This window comes from Cavia porcellus, unplaced genomic scaffold (genome assembly GCF_034190915.1).
Source record: "Cavia porcellus strain 051 isolate PalLab524CR breed Dunkin Hartley unplaced genomic scaffold, mCavPor4.1 scaffold_2, whole genome shotgun sequence".
In the NCBI taxonomy this organism is placed as follows: Eukaryota; Metazoa; Chordata; class Mammalia; order Rodentia; family Caviidae; genus Cavia; species Cavia porcellus.
Window position 1 is genome coordinate 76,606,352 of NW_026947485.1, and position 17,114 is coordinate 76,623,465.

The window sequence follows — 17,114 nt, forward strand, 5'->3', positions numbered from 1 at the left end:
CAGTTTAGACACAGGGGCCAGGATTCAGTTCAGTGGCATAACCACCTGCATGGCAAGTGTAAGGTCATGAGCTCAATCCCCATTATCAAAAGATAGGTAGATAGATAGACAGACAGACAGGTAGATAGATCGGCGGACAGACACAGGACAAACTGAGTATTGACCTAGGCACAGTAAACACCTACTAAATGCAACAAGTGTATCACCGTTAGCCATAGAAAAGAATCAAACAGTAATTGTGTGGAGTCCATCAGGTATCCAGATGAATGAGCTCCTTGGTAACCCTGGTGTGAGTGGACCCTTCCACTCCTCAGCAGCCAGGGTTAGTGCTTGTTTCTCTTCTCTCTCTGCTGTCTTCTAGTTTTTCTTTTGGCTCTGCCTTAACTCCTGGAGATCTATTTCTTCTTTTCTTCACCAATCATCTTTCAGAGGTCTCGAGGCAGCCTGATTTTCACTCTGCCATCTTCCTCCGCACATTGCTGCCTCATCTTTGCGCTGATCCTTCATCTTTGGCAGGCAGACACATCACAGAGGGCTCCTGAGCTTGCCACAAGGGATGCCAGAAGAAACGTGCTCCAGCCATCTCTTCTCCTGGGAAGATTTCCCAGCTGAGTTCCAAGGTATCAGGGACAGCTGAGAAACCACCAGGAAAACCAAGCAGCTGGCTATAGGAGTGCATTCCAGGAATTCCAGCAACACAGGAAGCTGAAGCAGGAAGAATATGAGTACAAAACCAGTCTCAGCTACAAAGGGAGTTCAAAGCCAACCTGGACTGTGTATATAATAAGAGCCAAAGGGAAAAAAGTAGTTTGTTGGGGAGCTGTTTGTACAGGGTTGATGGTGAGAACAGACAGTAGAAGGTACAGCCACACCACAGGCCAGGAGGTGGGAGGACAATTGCCCTGGTGGAGTCTCCCCAACAGGAGAAACGACACTAGGCCTGAATCACACAGTTTTGGCTGCTGCCAGAGGGTTCCCTCACCAAAGCTTGGGAGCCTGTCCCGATTCAAAGACCCCTGAGGACCAGGCTGGGACTCAGTCTTTATCGTAAGTCAGGTTCTGCTGATGCTTCTTCCTCTTACTCCTTCTTCTTTGTATCAGGGGTGCTAGGGACCAAGCGCGGGTTGAAGGCCCATCTTAAAGCAGGGATGAAACCAGGAATGGGGCATGTGCCATTAAGTCCAGCCATGGGGAGGCTGAGGCAGGAGGACCAGCCTGGGCAGCAGAGTGAGATGCTGTTGAGAGAGAGACTTGGAGGCAGAGGTAGGAACAGGGATGGAGACAAGGATAGAAATAGAGATAAGGTAGAGATAAATTTCTCCTTAGGACTCAGGGATTCTCCAAGAATGGGCTACCATCACACTGGAAGCTCCAGGTTGAGGATACTGCTTTGTGGCCCTGGGTGTGCTTAGTATGTGGTAAGCTGTGCATCTGATCCCCAGCACAGTGGGAGCAGGAGAGAATTAAGCTGGAAACCCTTGAAGCAGGTTGTGTTACGACTTCAAAGGACATGTTTACCAGAAGCTCAGAAATAAGGATCCTTGCAGCTGTCATTAAATTAAGGACTTGAAGAAGAGTTCAGCCTGGATGAAGGTGAGCTTCAAGTCCAACAGTGAGTGTCCTCACATGACAGGAAAGGAGGAAATACAGACATGGGAGGAAGGCCACAGGGACACAGGAAGAGATGGCACTGAGGGGCCAACAATCCAGGAACACAGAGATGGCTGATACCATGGGGAACAGCAAGGACACGTCAGGTGGCCACTCCCTCAGACCTCCGAGCCACAACCTCAAGTGTGGACTCAGGTCCCTGGAACAATGAAAATACAGTTCCATTGTCATTGGTACCAAGCTTGTCATTTATTGTGTCAACACTGGGAGGCACACAAGAGTGAGAAATCACCACCTCCGTGGTGGTACCCCATGGGTGCAGTTGATATACCAAGGTAGAGTTTGTCTCTTCTGGGCCTGGTCCAGGATGGCTAGATGACTGAGGCTCTCAGCAGGTCCCTCGGCAGTCTGCGCTGAGGTTAAACTTCAGTGTAGGCCAGGAACTTGAGCTTGCTGGCAGACCTTCCTGTGCTTCCCTGGAGGACGGGTGGCACTGCTCCCCAGGATTTCAAACCCGTAGTTCAGTTGGCCCCTCTCCATAGTAAGCTGAGGGACAGGGCCCCTGGTGCTCTGCACACCTTCCTCAGTTCTGTGGTAGCTAAAAGAGTTGAGCACTATAAATCTGCTCGACATAGTGGCCCATTCCTATAACCCCACCACTCTGGGAAGCAAAGGCAGCAGGACCTCAGCTTAGTTCCCAGCCTGGAAACTAAGCAAGACTCTGTCTCCCTCTTACATGCACAGTCTGAAAAACCATTTCTCATCATCAAGGTGCTTCCTGTGAGACAGGTGACCCAAACGTCCCTACCTTGGAACCCCGAAAGACAGACATCATGATGTGACACCTGTGTCAGAGGAGAGCATGCATCTGCAAACGGACACTGGATGGTGAATGGGAGTTGAACCGGCCCAGACACAGGTGTGCAGGCTTGAGGCCATCACTTTACCCCAGGACGCATCTGGCCCCAGGTACCCCCTCTTAGGCAAGACCACTGGAACATGTAATTACCTCCTGCTGCTGTGAGGAAGTCCATTCACACCCCAATCCCGGAACAGAGCCTAGTCCTGCCATGCTGCGCTCCTGCTTCCGAGCCCAGGGCAGAGCTCAGGAGCATCTGAACTGTTGGTGGAGTCTCTGCAGGCTGCTGGGAGGGATTTGTAGGCCTTTCTGTGAGTTGTGGCTGCAGGGTGAACCCAGGGCCTCACAGTGCTCAGCTTATTCTAACATGCCCCCCAGGCTTAGCCTCACCTTCAGTCTCTTGGCTGTGTAACCTTGGGGATCCCCCTACCTTTTTTTCAGTGTTGGGACTTGGGGGTCGAACCCAGGCTCTTTGCGTTGAGCTACATATCCAGCACCCCCTTTTATTTGAGACAGGGTCTTAGTTGTCCAGGCTGGGCTTGAATTTGCAAACCTACATCAGTCACCCAGGTTATGGTGTTCACCACCACACCCAGTTTGGGTGTTTTCTTTACCCTGAGTCTTAATTTCCTCAGCTATTAAAAAAAGAGTCGGATGGCGGCAGGAGGATCACTGTGAGTTCAAGACCAGCCTGGGTGTCGTGACCAAGTTCAAGGTCTGCCTGCGTGCCACAGTGAGACCTTGGCTCAAAAATCGGGGGAAAAAAAAGCAAGAAAAGAAAAAGGAAAATAAGGCCAGACACAGTTGACACCTGCCTGTAACCTCAGGATTTGGGAGGCTACACTAGGAGTATTGCTGAGGTCCGAGGGCAGCCTGGGCTGCATTGTGAGAGACCCTGTCTCAAAACAAAAGGACTTGGAAGGACTGTGAGTTTGAGGTCAACTTGGGCAAGTTAGAGAAGTCTTGTCCCAAAATAAATTAGGAAGTTGGCTTGCTTTTTGGTTCCTTTTGTGTGAACAGCACTTGAAGCAGTGTCCCGCTGCCCTCCTCAGCTGCCAGCCAACTCCTCGGCATGGCCCTGCCCTCCACCAAGTGCCTGTATCTGTCCTGACCTGAAATTAAATGTGCCAATAACACAGCTCCCTGCGGCTGAAGCACCGGGCATCTCAGTCTTGCACCTCGATCCTGAGTGCTGATTTTCTCAGTTGCAGGGACCCAACCCTTTCATTGGCCCAGGTTGCCTGCCCTGGGGCGGGGCTGGTCCACAGCTCTGGACTCTGCACCTGGTCAGGTAGATCCTGGCACAGGAGCCTCACGCTGCTTCCAAAGTCTGGAGCCAGGATGCCAATGAGCTACAGAGCTCCCAGCCCCACTGCTGGCTGTGCCCCCCTCATTCAGCAAGTTGGGTGAGATTTTTGTGATGAGCTCCCATCCTTAGTTTGTGAGGAACCAGAGAAGTGTGAGGAAAGCTCCCTAGGGATGAGGGTCACAGAAATGAGATTGGGTGGGCTGGGTCTCCAGTCTGGGCAATGATGCCTGAACTCTGACACTCCCGTGGGTGGGAGGCCAAGATCCTCCAGTGTCTTGAGGAAAATTTCCAGGGCCAGAGAGAGAGGTAAATTTCTGTTCTTCCTGGAGGATAGATTTAAGGGCTCACTCCTATAATCTGAGGAGGCTGAGACAGAAAGGCCTCAGGTTCCAGGCCGCCCTGGGCAATTTAGGGAGACCCTGACTAAAGATAAAGAGCTGGGCATGGTGGCACCACCTGTTTGCTCTTTTTTTTTTAAAACTTCTTATCGGTACTAGGGATCGAACTCATGACCACCTGCTTGCAAGGCAGGTGCTTACGCCGCTGAGCTAAATCCCCAGCCCCCGGTGGCACCACCTGTAATCCTAGGATTTAGGAGGCTGAAGCAGGAAGATGGCCACAAATTCCAGTCCATCCTATGCTACATAATTCATTCAAGGCCAGCCTGAATCACAGAGTAAGACTCTTTCTCAAAACACTAAAACTTAACTGATTAATTAAAGTAAACCAGGGATATAGCTCAGCGGTACAGTGCCTACCTGGCAAATGTAAGGTCATGAGTTCAGTTCGCAGCGCAGAAGAATAAAATATAAAAAAATAAAAAGGGCTGGGGGTACAGCTCAATGGTAGAGCGCTTGCGGAGCCCGAGGCCGTAAGCCACTATGGAAAAGAAAGAGGGGAAGTGAAAGTTGTTCAAGCCTGTAATCCCAGCACTCAGGAGGCTGAGTCAGGCACATCTGCATGAGTTTGAAGCCAGCCTCAGCTATTATATAGACAATTTCAGCAGCTTGCAGCAGAGCAAAGCTCTGTTTCACAGAAGAAGGAAGGTGGGGGGAGTGACAGAAAGAAAGAAGAAAGAGTAAAAAAGAAAGGAAGGCGAGGAGACAAGAAGGAGGGAGGCTGACCCTGTGGCCAAGGGAACTGATGTGGGGGAGATGCTAGGTGTCAAATACACTGAGTTCCTGTCTCCCACCCCCCAAAGTCAAAGAATGAGTTCCAAGGAAAAACAGAGGTTAAGAGCAAGAGAGTTTTGTGCTGGAATAAATTATAGGACATTGTGGTGTAACATGTGGAAGGACAAATCAGGACCACTTAGCTGGACAGCCACTTCCTCCTTCTTCCCTGGTTACAACTTTCTCCTTCCTTTCCCCACACATTCAAGAAAAGTCCAATCAGCTCCTTTCGGGTCATCCATGCCTACCCCAAGTGCCATATCTGGTCAAAGGTCACATACACCCCCACCCCTCTATATCTGGTCAAAGGGGACCCCCTGAGGGCCATGGGTTGTGTGCTCCTTTCCTCATCCTCAATAAATCTGTTCTTTTCTTTTTTTACTTTTCGCTTCTCTATTGCACCAAAAAACTAACAAAGTGTAAGAAAATTTATTGGAGAAAATGAATTGGGAGCAGACAGCTCCTGAGGGACACAAGGGGTTCAGATGGGTTGCCAACAAGCTCACTTGTTGGCAAACTAGGAAGTTTTCTAGAGCAAAATCATGAGGCAGGTACAATGGGGGTCAAAATTACAATCAACCCATAAGATTGCAGGGGTAGTGGTTTAGGGAATATTGATCTAATGGTAGCAAGGGTACATGGGTGACATCACTAAGCTTGGTGGATAACCTGTAGTCTTAGTCTAGTAGGTGAGAGAATCTGGACAGCCCCGCTGCAAGTGGGATAATGGGAAATCTTAAGAGGGCGATACCAATAATCCCTGGCCTGGCCTCCCCATCCATCCCATCCCGTGGGGAAGTGTGAAACCAGCCATCAGGATGGTAATCCTCAACTGGCCTTCGGCCGTGTCCTGAGGCATTCTCAGCTTCTGCACGGACTGGTCCCGGCCCTGCTGGTGCGCTCTCTCTATCTGTAACAGGATGACCTCCACAGCTGCTCACTGTTTATGAAAGTGCAGATGTCGCAGCCCCCAGGGAGACAAAGAGAGAGGTGGGGGCAGAGAAGAGAGAAGAGCCTGAGAAGAGAGAAGAATGGGGGAGACAGGAGAGGAGCGCTCAAGGATGAGAGGGAAATAGAAGATGGGTCCGGTGAGAGGTGAACATGGGCAGGGTTGGTAGAGTTCCAGGTAAAAGATGAAAAAAACCAGAGATCTGAGGGGAGGAATGGGGAGCAAGCTGTGGGGGTCCAGGTTAGTACAAGGACTCCCCAGGACATGGAGACCCCTCTGTCCTGAGAGGCAATGCTTTCAAGGATGGGGCAGGAGGGAGGCAACTGGAAAGCAGGTTTGGGAAGTTACTCTACTTTCTAACCCTGTCCACTCCCACCCCAGCCTCCCACCCAACCCCTCCCTGGGTCCCCTCCTGTCCTACTCCTATGGACTTCAGGTCACCCCTGGGGCCACCTCCTGGCACTCCACAGGCTGGGGGCAGAGTGGGTGGGTGAGGAATTTTTTTTGTCTTTTTCCTTTTTATCGGTACCGGGGATTGAACTCATGACTGCCTGCTTGCAAGGCAGGCGCTTATGCCGCTGAGCTAAACCTCCAGCCCCCGAGGGATTATTTTTGGCTTGACAGGTGGTTGAGGACAGGCAAGTCCTAGCTTCATTTTTTTTTTTTTTTTTTTTTTTTTTATCTTTTTCGTTTTTACCAGTACTTGCCTGCCACTGAGCTAAATCCCCAGCCCCTGCAAGTCCTAGCTTCAGTGCTGGGTATCTCATAATAGCCAGTTCTCACTGAAAGATCCTGTAGTGCCAGGCACCTTCTCAACTCTGTATGTTAATTCACCCTCCTGAGGACACATCAAGAGCGCTGAGATAAGCACTATTGTTATCCCTTCCAGTCAGAGACAATGAAAGGAGCTCAGAGCTGTAGAAAAGTTTAGATAGACCTGAGGTGCCCGGCACAGGAGGCTGAGCTCTGAGCCACCATGGGGTGATTTCACCATGGTCCCCAGGGCCACGGGGCCCACAGGGAGCTGTCCCACTGTGGCTGCGCCTCCAACTTCTGCAGGTGCCCTAATTGGGGTTTGCTACTGCCCTGGAAGACTCTTTCTCTTTAATGGCCAGTATTTGTTGTGAAAAATGAAGAGTAGGAAAAAGAGCCAAAAGTGTGGTACTGGGAAGGATCCAGTCTGTCCTCTCTCTTGTTCTCTCTCTCTCTTTCTCTCTCTCTCTCCCCCCTGCTGGGGATTGAGACTAAAGCCTTTGCACTGAGCTATCGCACCAGCCCTTATAATTTTTTTTTTTTTTTTTTTTTTTGAAGTTTGAGACAAGACATGAGACAAAATATGATTAAGTCACTAGGTTGCCAGGCAAACTGGGTTCAAACTTATGATCCTGGGCCTGGGATATAGCTCGGCGGTGCAGTGCCTGCCTACCAAGTGCGAGACCCTGAGTTCAATTTCTGGTACCAAAAAGAAAATAGTAAAAAAAAAGACCCAATTGCGATCCTCCTGTCTTAGCCTACCAGGGTGCTGAGATTATACCACCATGCCTGGCTCTCCAGGAACTTTATTTTTATGTATAATTTCAAGATGAGTGCCACATCCTGCCCAGCTCTTGTCACTCTGGAGGGAGGACGCAGGTCATGAGGAGGACAGGAATCGAGGTACAGCAGGCTGGGGTCAGGTGGGGCCCTGTCCCCTTGTGGGAGACGGAACTGCCTGGCACCTGCAAGGCGTTTATTCATGCAATGAGCAGATGTTCAAGAGAGTTGAGGGCGAGGGTAGGAGCTAGGACGGGAAGAATGTCTGAACTTCTGCAGAACAGCGTGTCCTGGGGACCACAGGACACTGTCCAGTTCCCCCAAGCAGAGGTAGAGTCACTGTGTCTCAGCTCCCTGCTCTGTGCACACCGTTCACGGGGCCCTGCGGACTCCAGAGAGGCAGAGGGCCTTGTCTTGGATACCCGAGGCCAGATCGATTTGCCCTCCGCAGGTGAGCTCTTCCTGTGTCACCCAGGCCAGCTTCAACCTTTGGGCTCGGCCTCAGCCTCAAGCGGTGGGACCAGAGGCACATACCCAGAGCCTGGCTTCCCCAGTTCAGGTCTCTGCTCTTGTGACTGGGAACCCTGATCTGTCAGCCTCCTGGTTTAAGAAACGCCCAGCAGATTAGTGAACACGTTCCTGGGCATGTCTGGAGGTCCTGGAGTTGTGACCAGGCACTGCACCTGGTCGCTCTCTAGCACTGTGGCCCTGCTCTGTCCTTCCGCCCTGCCTCGCCCACCAGTGCCAAATACCCCAAACTGTGAGCGGATTATGAACCTCTTTTTCCAAGAGTTGGCTAATGTATCCCATCTGGAAAGCTGACTGACATGGTGCTTCCTCCTCTGAAATCAAGCTACTGATTTATTGAGTGGCCTTTGTGAAAATAAACTTGTTTTGGCCAGGTATGGTGGCACACACCTGTAGTCTCGGCAGTTGGGAGGCTCAGGCAGGAAGATGGAACTTTGAGTTCAACCTGCATTACATAGTGATTCATACCTCCCCAACAAAAATCCTGTCAAATCTTTGTTTTTCTTTCTTTCTTTTTTTTTTTTAATTTTTTTTCTTTAAGACAGGGGCCTTGCTTTGTTCAGATAAGTCTTGAACTTACTTTGTAGCCCAGGCTGGCCTCAAACTCATGGCAATCCTCCTGCCTCAGCCTCCTGAGTGCTGGGATTATAGGCATGCACTACCATGCCCAGCTAAACTCCTTTTTTTTTCTTTTGGCTTTTTGTCCTTTTTATCGGTACTGGGATCGAACTCACGACTGCCTGCTTGCAAGGCAGGCGCTTATGCCGCTGAGCTAAATTCTCAGCCCCTAAACTCGTTTTTTAAAGACTGTTTTGCTCAATTATACAAAAAAAGATCTTAACTCTATCATATTTGCTACATACATACATATATATATATATATATATATATTTTTTTTTTTTTTTGTCTTTTTCCTTTTTATCAGTACCGGGGTACAAATATATTTTTAAGTGTATCTATTTTTTTTTTTTTGTCTTTTTCCTTTTTATTGGTACCGGGGATCGAACTCACGACTGCCTGCTTTCAAGGCAGGTGCTTATGCTACTGAGCTAAACCCCCAGCCCCCAAGTGTATCTATTTTTAATCTTGTTTTGGGATTTGGTTTAGTTTTCATCTATACACACATATACCAAAGTCATAAATTTATATGTAGTAGAATTAGAAATTTTCTTTTTATTTTTGTGGTATAAGAGATTGAATTTAGGAATGTTGCACTCAGTTGTATCCTCAGCCCCTTCATATTTTTTATTTTGGGACAGGTCTCCCTACATCACCAGAGTACCCAGGTTAGGCTCCCTTCTGTAGTCCTCCATGGCATGCAAACTAACTTTACTAAAAACCAGATATGGTGCTGCATGTCTGTAATGTCAGCATTTGGGAGACTGAAACAGGATGGCCATGAGTTTGAGGCCATTCGAGGATCACATAGCAAGGTTCAGCTGGGTGTGGTAGTGCACACCTATAATACTAGCACTCAGTAGGCGAGGCAGGGGAATTACTGTGAGTTTAAGGCCAGCCTGAGCTACATTGAAAGACCCTGTCTCAAAAAAACAAAACAAACAAACAAAAAACACACATAATGCCAGATGTGCTGGTGAACACTTAATCCCAGCTACTTTGGGGTTTTTTTATTTGTTTTGTTTTTGGTACTGAGGATCACAACTGTAAGTTTGCAAGGCAAACGCTTACACCACTGAGCTAAATCCCCAGCACACCCAGCTACTTTTAAGGCTGAGTTTGAGGCCAATTTGGGCCACTTCCAACATGTATTTCAAAACTAAAATACAGGAGGAACCAATCAAGATACAACATTCCTGTAACCCCAGCCCTCTGGAGGCTGAAGCAGGAAAACTTGCAAATTTAAGCTAGCCTGGACAAGGAAGATTTTGTCAATAAACAAATAAATAAAATGTTGTAAGAGTTAGGCCTAAACCAGGCATGATGGTGTACTCCTGTAATCCCAGCACTCGGAGGCTGTGGCAGGAGGATCCTTGCACGTTTAAAACCAGCCTGGGCTACAACGTGAGCCCAAGGCCAGCCTGAACCAAATAGTGAGACCTTGTCTCAAAAAAAAAAAAAAAAAAAAGTTGGGCCTATCACTCAATGGAAGAGTACTGCTGGATTTAATCCCCAATACAGGAAAAACAGAAACAAAACAGAAAAAACAGAACCCAACTAGGGTAAGTATCTGTTTAAAAACTTGAACAGAGAAGAACTTTTGGACTTTTTCCCTCTCTATGACATTAAACTCCTGGTTGTGGTGGGGCACGTCTATAACCCTAGCACTTGAGAGGCTGAGACATAAAGATCACCAGGAGTCCAAGACCATCCTGGACTACACAGTGAGTTTAGTTTAAGGGGCACCTGAACTCCTTAGGAAGATCCTGTCTCAACAAACGAACAAACAAACAACACAAAATCCTACAAATATCTGGGTGTGGTGGTACACACCTGTAACCCCAGCACTGGGGAGACTGAGGCAGGCAGATTATCCTGAGTTTGAGGTCAGCCTGGGCTATACAGTAAGTTCAAAATCAGCCTGAAGTCCACAGTGAGACCCTGTCTCAAAAAACAAAAATTAGACTAAATTAAGTTACATTAAATTAACTAAACTAAATAAATAACAAACCTGGAACAATCTCACTGACAGCACCCTTCTTAGCCGCCGCCGCCCACCACCACCACCACCACTCTCCTGGCTTGCCCGGTGTTTTGCAGGTTCCCAAGCCCCGCTGGAGTGCTTTTTGCTTTGTTGTGAGCAGCTTGGTCTCATCCTCTCCTTTGGGGGTTTCTGGAGGTTAGGAACCAGGTCTTAATCATAAGCTGCCTGCCTTCAATGCTTCAGCAGTAACCATCACACTTGGGTAAAAGCCAGAATTCTCACTGCTCTGTGACGGGGCCCAAGCTGCATAAGTTTCCCCTAGTGTAAATAAAATAAGAGATGACAGCATCTGCATCCTAGGGTTAAAGAAAACTGGCTGGGCATGGTGTGCACACCTGCAGTCCCAGCCTCTGCAATGCCAAGCCAGATGGAGCTCGAGCTCCAGCCCAACCGGAGCAACTTAGTAACTTAGTGAGACCCTGTCTCAAAAAAGGAAAAAAAAAGAAAGAATAGATTATTTTAAAATTTAATTTTTGTTGTGTTTTGTTTTTTGAGACAGGATCTCACCATGTAGCCCAGATTAGCCTTGAACTGGCAGCAATCCTCCTGCCTCAGTCTCTGGAGTGCTGGGATTACAGTGGTGTGCCACCATCCCTGGCTAGAATTTATTTAATGATAAGGTCTCACTATGTCATCTAGGCTGGCCTTGAACTCTCTCTTCTCCCAAGGGCTGAAATTACAGTTATAAGTGAACCAGACTCAGTTTAAAATAGGTAACTTAGGGGAAAATTATAGAAAAAGCAGGACCACTTTCACAGAGAAGACTGATGCAGGAAGAATGCTAAGTGCTGGCATTATCATAGTCAGTGCCGTGGCATCGGCCAGCCGGCCCCAGAATCCCTCCTGCCACACTGGGTCCTTTTGTGCACCTGCTGCTTCTGGGAACCTGCTGCTTCTCCTCCTGCTTGCAAGCCCATACCCTGTCTCCTGTACCCAAAACCCTCTCTCCTGCACTCTCCACTGCCCCATCTTCTTCACTTTCTGATTTCAGTTGAAATTTCATTCCCTCAGCAACCTTCCCTAACATGGCCGTTTAAATAAGGTCTTCCAGCTATGCCCATCCCACGCATTCAGTTCTACTGCCAATCGTAATTCGCATGTGTTGGTGAGACCATTTGTTTAGTGTCTTCCCCTCACAACTATATATGCCAGGATAGCTTGTTCACTGTCTTGCCTTGGGCTCTGAGCATCTTGCAGATGCTCAATAAATGTGACCTCAGTGGCACACACCTGTCATTCTAGTACTTGGGAGGCTGGGGCAGGAAAGTCTCTCAATTCAAGGCCAGTCTGGGTTACAATGTGAGTTCAAGGCCAGATGGAACAGCACAGAGGAAACCTGTCCCAAAAAACAAAACAAGGGGCTGGGGATTTAGCTCAGCGGCATAAGTGCCTGCCTTGCAAGCAGGCAGTCGTGAGTTCGATCCCCGGTACCGATACAAAGGAAAAAGCCAAAAATAAAAGGCTCAAAACAAAACAAAACCAAAAACAACCAAAAGAAAAAAAAAAAGGCACCTGATTCGCTAAATGAATGAATGACCAAATACAGCTAATGTGGCAGATGCTCCATAAATATCTGTACCTTAATTCCGGTTACTGCTAGACATTCTGGTGTAGTAAAAGCCCTCAGACTTGGACTTGGGAGGCAGGAAGATGAGTTCACAGAGACCACAGCTAAATATGTAGTCCAGGGGCCGGGGATTTAGCTCAGCAGCATAAGCGCCTGCCTGGCAAGCTCCAACTCATGAGTTCAATCCTCAGTACAAAAATAAACAAAAAAATTAAAAAACAATATGTAGTCCAGCAAAGGTTTGTTTGTGCACAGCAGGAGATGGGAAGCGAATGTGCATGGAAGTACTTAGTGCAACATCCAGAAAAAACACAATGGTCCAGGGGCAGGAGGGCAGCAAACAGTGGCAGTTGCACAAAACAGAATGAGCACACAATCCTGAAAATGAGAGAAGTACACGTGCTACGCAACACTGAGTCTTCGTAATACATGGTGAGCAGGTCAGCCACCCCAGCTCCACCAGCAGCGTCCCCTTGTCAGAAGGCAAAACAAGACGCATCCAGAACTTTAGAATTCTCATGATTGTTTAGAACACAGATGCTGAGTTGAACCATTCAACAGCAAAGAACGGAACCCCTCAGGAGAGGGTTGGAGTGGCAAGACCACTGGAGGGGCCAAGTCCTACTTTCTCAAGGGGTGACAATTCCCACTGACAGCGCCACAGGTAAATAAAGGCACAGATGTGTGGGCTCATGAGCCAAGATTGTGATTAATCTAGTTCTGTGTACCTGAGCTCCCTTATACGCCAGGGACAGACAGCTGACCTCCTCTTGAGCCTACCCACACACAGGACTCCTCTACAGGCTTCTCCAGGGCAATAGAGCTAGTCACAGAGTGGCTGGCAGGAAGGGGGAGGGGAGTGGCCCAGTTTACTAGCTTAGGAAAAGGGCCCTGGAGTCCATGGAAAGATGGTTTCACCTGAGGCCAACGAAGGTTCCTGAAGGATCCATTCCCACTTGACTAAGAACTACAGGGTGCCTAATCTCTGGCCCATTTCCTGTGCCCACTTCAGCAGGGTGGACAACAGCCCTAAAGGAAACTGAGAAAATGAGCATGTGGCACAGAGATGGAAGTTGCAGACAATGGGAGATACTGTGGATCTCAGGGTCCAGCGGGGGAAAGGCCAATCTTTTAAAATCTGGTCTGCTGGGTATAGTGCACACTCCTGTAATCCTAGCACGGGGGAGGCTGAGGCAGGAGGATTGCCATGAGTTTAAGGCCAACCTGAGCTACAAAGAGAGATCCTGTCTCAGAAAACAAAGAGCAATCAACCAGGCATGGTGTCATACTCCTGTAAATCCCAGCACTAGGATGGCTGAAGCAGGACCATTGCAAGTTCAAGACCAGCCTGGGCTACAAAGTGAGCCCATAGCCAGCCTGAACTGCATAGTGAGACCCTGACTTAAAAAAAAAAAAAAAAAAAAAAGCAAAACAAAACAAAGTAAAACAATCCCAAAACTCCAAAACTGGTCTAGAGGGGCTGGGGATTTAGCTTAGCGGCATAAGTGCCTGCTTGGCAAGTGCAAGTTTGCGAGTTCGATCCCTGGTACCAAAAAATAAATAAATAAAATAAAAAACTGGTCTGGAACTGAAGCCTGCTGACGGGAAACCCCTTGCTGCACAGCTTCCTTCCCGTGCACCACCCTCAGTCTGCCAGCACCCTTCTGCCTGCCTTCTTCACGCTCCCCTCTCCTTCAGGGGACTGTTACCCACCCCTTTGGTCTACTTCTGTTGTCCCTCGGACAGGCCTTAGTGTGTGAAAGAGAGCTATGGGAGGCCTTGGGAGGGCTGTTAAGGTGTTTTATTAGAGACAGTGGTTTGCATGGGGCCAGGTTGGCAGGCTAAGGCCCTTTCTTGAAGAAGTGGCAAAGAGAGGTTGGAAGCTGGCCACACAACTGAATGCGTATAGTCTCAGCACTCGGGAAGCTAAGGCAGGAGGATCACTGTGAGTTTGAGGCCAGCCTAAACTACATAGTAAGTTCAAGGCCAGGCTGAACTATATAAAAGCCCCATCTGAAAAGAAAGAAAGAAGGAAGAAAGGGAGCGAGACAAGGAGGAAGAAAGGGAAGAAGGAAAGAAAGAAAAAAACAATAAAAAAAGAAAGAAGGAAGGAAGAAGAAAAAGAAAGTCAGGCTAGGCTAAAGGAGCTGGAGGTCAAGCAGTACTAGACAAAGGCCCGAGGAGAAGGGCTGGATTAGTGCAGGGGATTAGGAAACAGGAGACTGGGTCAGGCAGCACTGGGGCCATGGAGGGCCCAGTGGTGCCAGCTGGGTGCTCAGCCCACACCCTGCAGGTTTGGGGCCTGGCTGGGGTCCAGAGTCAGACAGAGGTAAGTTTTTCACAGAGTGCAGGGGCCTGGGGCTGGATCCAGGCCTTCATCTGAGAACATAAGGCTGAGGGCCCAGGCAGGCTCTCTGTCCTGTGTAGTCCTATGCTGCACCCCATAGTTCCTTTACCAGGAGGAGGGCCTGCCCCAGGCAGCGGGCAAAGGGGAGGAGCCGGCCCTGGCTCTGCAGGAAGTGGCTGGCCACTGCGCTTCCTGCCCTCCTGCATGCAGTCGGTCTGGTCCGGCCCAGCCCTCTGGCCCAGCCGGGTAGGTCTGCGCCAGCACACACAGGATGTACCCAGACATACCCAGCCCAGCACACAAGTGTCCCCGCAGCCAGCGCTTCACATCTGAGAGCATGCTGCTCCCTCCCACTTGCACACACATACCTCCTTACCTCGGCCTCCAGCACAGTGGCCCTAGAGGCCTGGGAATGCTGGCTGCATTCACACACACACACACACACACACACACACACACACACACACACACACGAAGACTCGTTCACCAACAGTATGCTCCCTTATGCATGCACAAATCATATGTACAAACCCCCTTATACTCCTACAGCCATGTACACACCCCCTTGATACTCTGACAGCCACATACACACACCCCCTCACACTCCAACAGCCACATACACACCCTTACACTCCTTCAGCCATTTGGGGGGGGGGGCGGGTATAGAGACAAGGTCTCGTTATGTAGTTCAGGCTGGCCTTGCACTCACTTTGTAGCCCAGGCTGGTCTTGAACTTCAACACTTTCCTGCCTTGGCCAGCCTGAGTGCTGGGGTTACAGGAGTGCACCACCATGCCCAGCTTGCCTTACACTCCTACAGCTTCACATATACTTGCTAATACTTCTACAGCTATATGTACCTTACACTTGTATAGCCACATACATATCCCCTTAACACTCCTAGTCATGTATACATTCCTTGCATTCCTACAGCCACATATACACTCACACTCCTACAGATATACACTCTTACAGCCACATATACACTATCTTAAACTCCTACAATTATGTATACACCCACTTACACTCCTACAGCTGGATATACACTCTTATGCTCCCATAGACATGTATATACCCCCTTAGGCTATGTACACACCCCTTTATACTCATACACACCATGTGTACGCTCCTATACACATCCTCACATGCACATCGAGGCCTTTTCCCAGCTCAGCAGTCACACGCACACACACTCTGGCCAAAAAAAGCCAGATGTGGCCCTCTGGGGAGGTGGGGTTGCAGCTGGCAGGTCAAGGGGCTTCTAGGCGGGGCTGCTAAGCAGTGTCATGGGATGCAAGTGCAGTGCTTGGGGCCCAAGACTGCTGAGCAGCCTTGCCCTCCAGGTCTTCCCACCAGCTGGGAAGTGAGACACACGTGCACATGCAGGTGCAGGTCTCACAGGCATCAGTGAGGCAGTGGTCTGAGGCTCAAGTCCCCTGCCTGGGATGAAATGAGGGACAATGGGTCAGAGACCTTCTGGATGCTCAGACCCCTCTGTTCCCACAACCTGCTCTTCTTGTCCTGACAATGAGCTTCTGAGAGATGTAGAGACGCCAGCTGGAGTCTGCAAAGGCCCTAACTGCCATCTTTAGAGGAAGCTGTGGTGCCTCATCCCTCAATGCTCCCTCCCCAGAGTCAGCAAAAGACAAACAACTGCTCCCTTCCTGTCCATGGCCAGGGGTCCTGTCATCAGACACTAGTGTGTCCTCTCTCCACACAGACCCTCCCGTTGGCCCTGCAGGGGCTGCACAACTGCCCCCCCAGGACCCCTCTGGCAACCTGCTAACAGCTGCAGGTAAATAGCTAAGGGGCCACAGGTGGGGAAGGCCAATTGTTGGGAGACAGGCAGAACATCTGGGGACAGACTCTGGGGTCTAGGTGAAGGGCTGGCATGACTTCGAGAAGGGGCAAAGTGAGCTGGGAGGGAAATCTGAATTCCACTCAGTCCAGTTCCCCAGTGACTGCTCAGGTACTGCAGGGTAGGAAAAGACTGCCTTGAACTAGGCATCATTGACCAACCAGGATGCTCTCAAACCAAAAAGTCTTTTTATTATTCAGTACCATACATGACTCGAATGGCCAAAAACAAAAACAAACGAACAAAAAAAAAAAAAAAAGAAAAGAAAAGAAAAGAAAAAGAACAAAAGAAAAAAAAAAGAAAAAACATTATAATCAGGGTGGGACACTGGCCTGCCTCACCCTCCCTCAGCTCCTGACAGCTCCCTCCCCAGAGAAGCAGCCAGGGAGTGAAGCAGGGTGCCAGGGACCCATGGCCCAGAAGGAGCAGAGGCAGCGTGCTGACACTTCCTAAGTGGCCACAGGAAAAGGCAGCAGGGCTCCCCCACTGCTTCTGGCCTCTCCAGCCTCAGGCCTTGCCTTGGTGTCCCACTGAGGTGGAGCAGAGGTGCCTGTTGCCTTCTCCCAGCCTCACAGCCATGGGGATTGGGAATTGAAGCCCCTCTACCTCAGCTGGGGGCGTGGAGCTGGGGAGCCTCCAGTGGCTGCTCCCCCTTTGTGGAGGAGAGGTTAGGGCCCCACCTGCAGTTTGAGGGGCTGAGGGCAGAGGATTGTGAAAGAG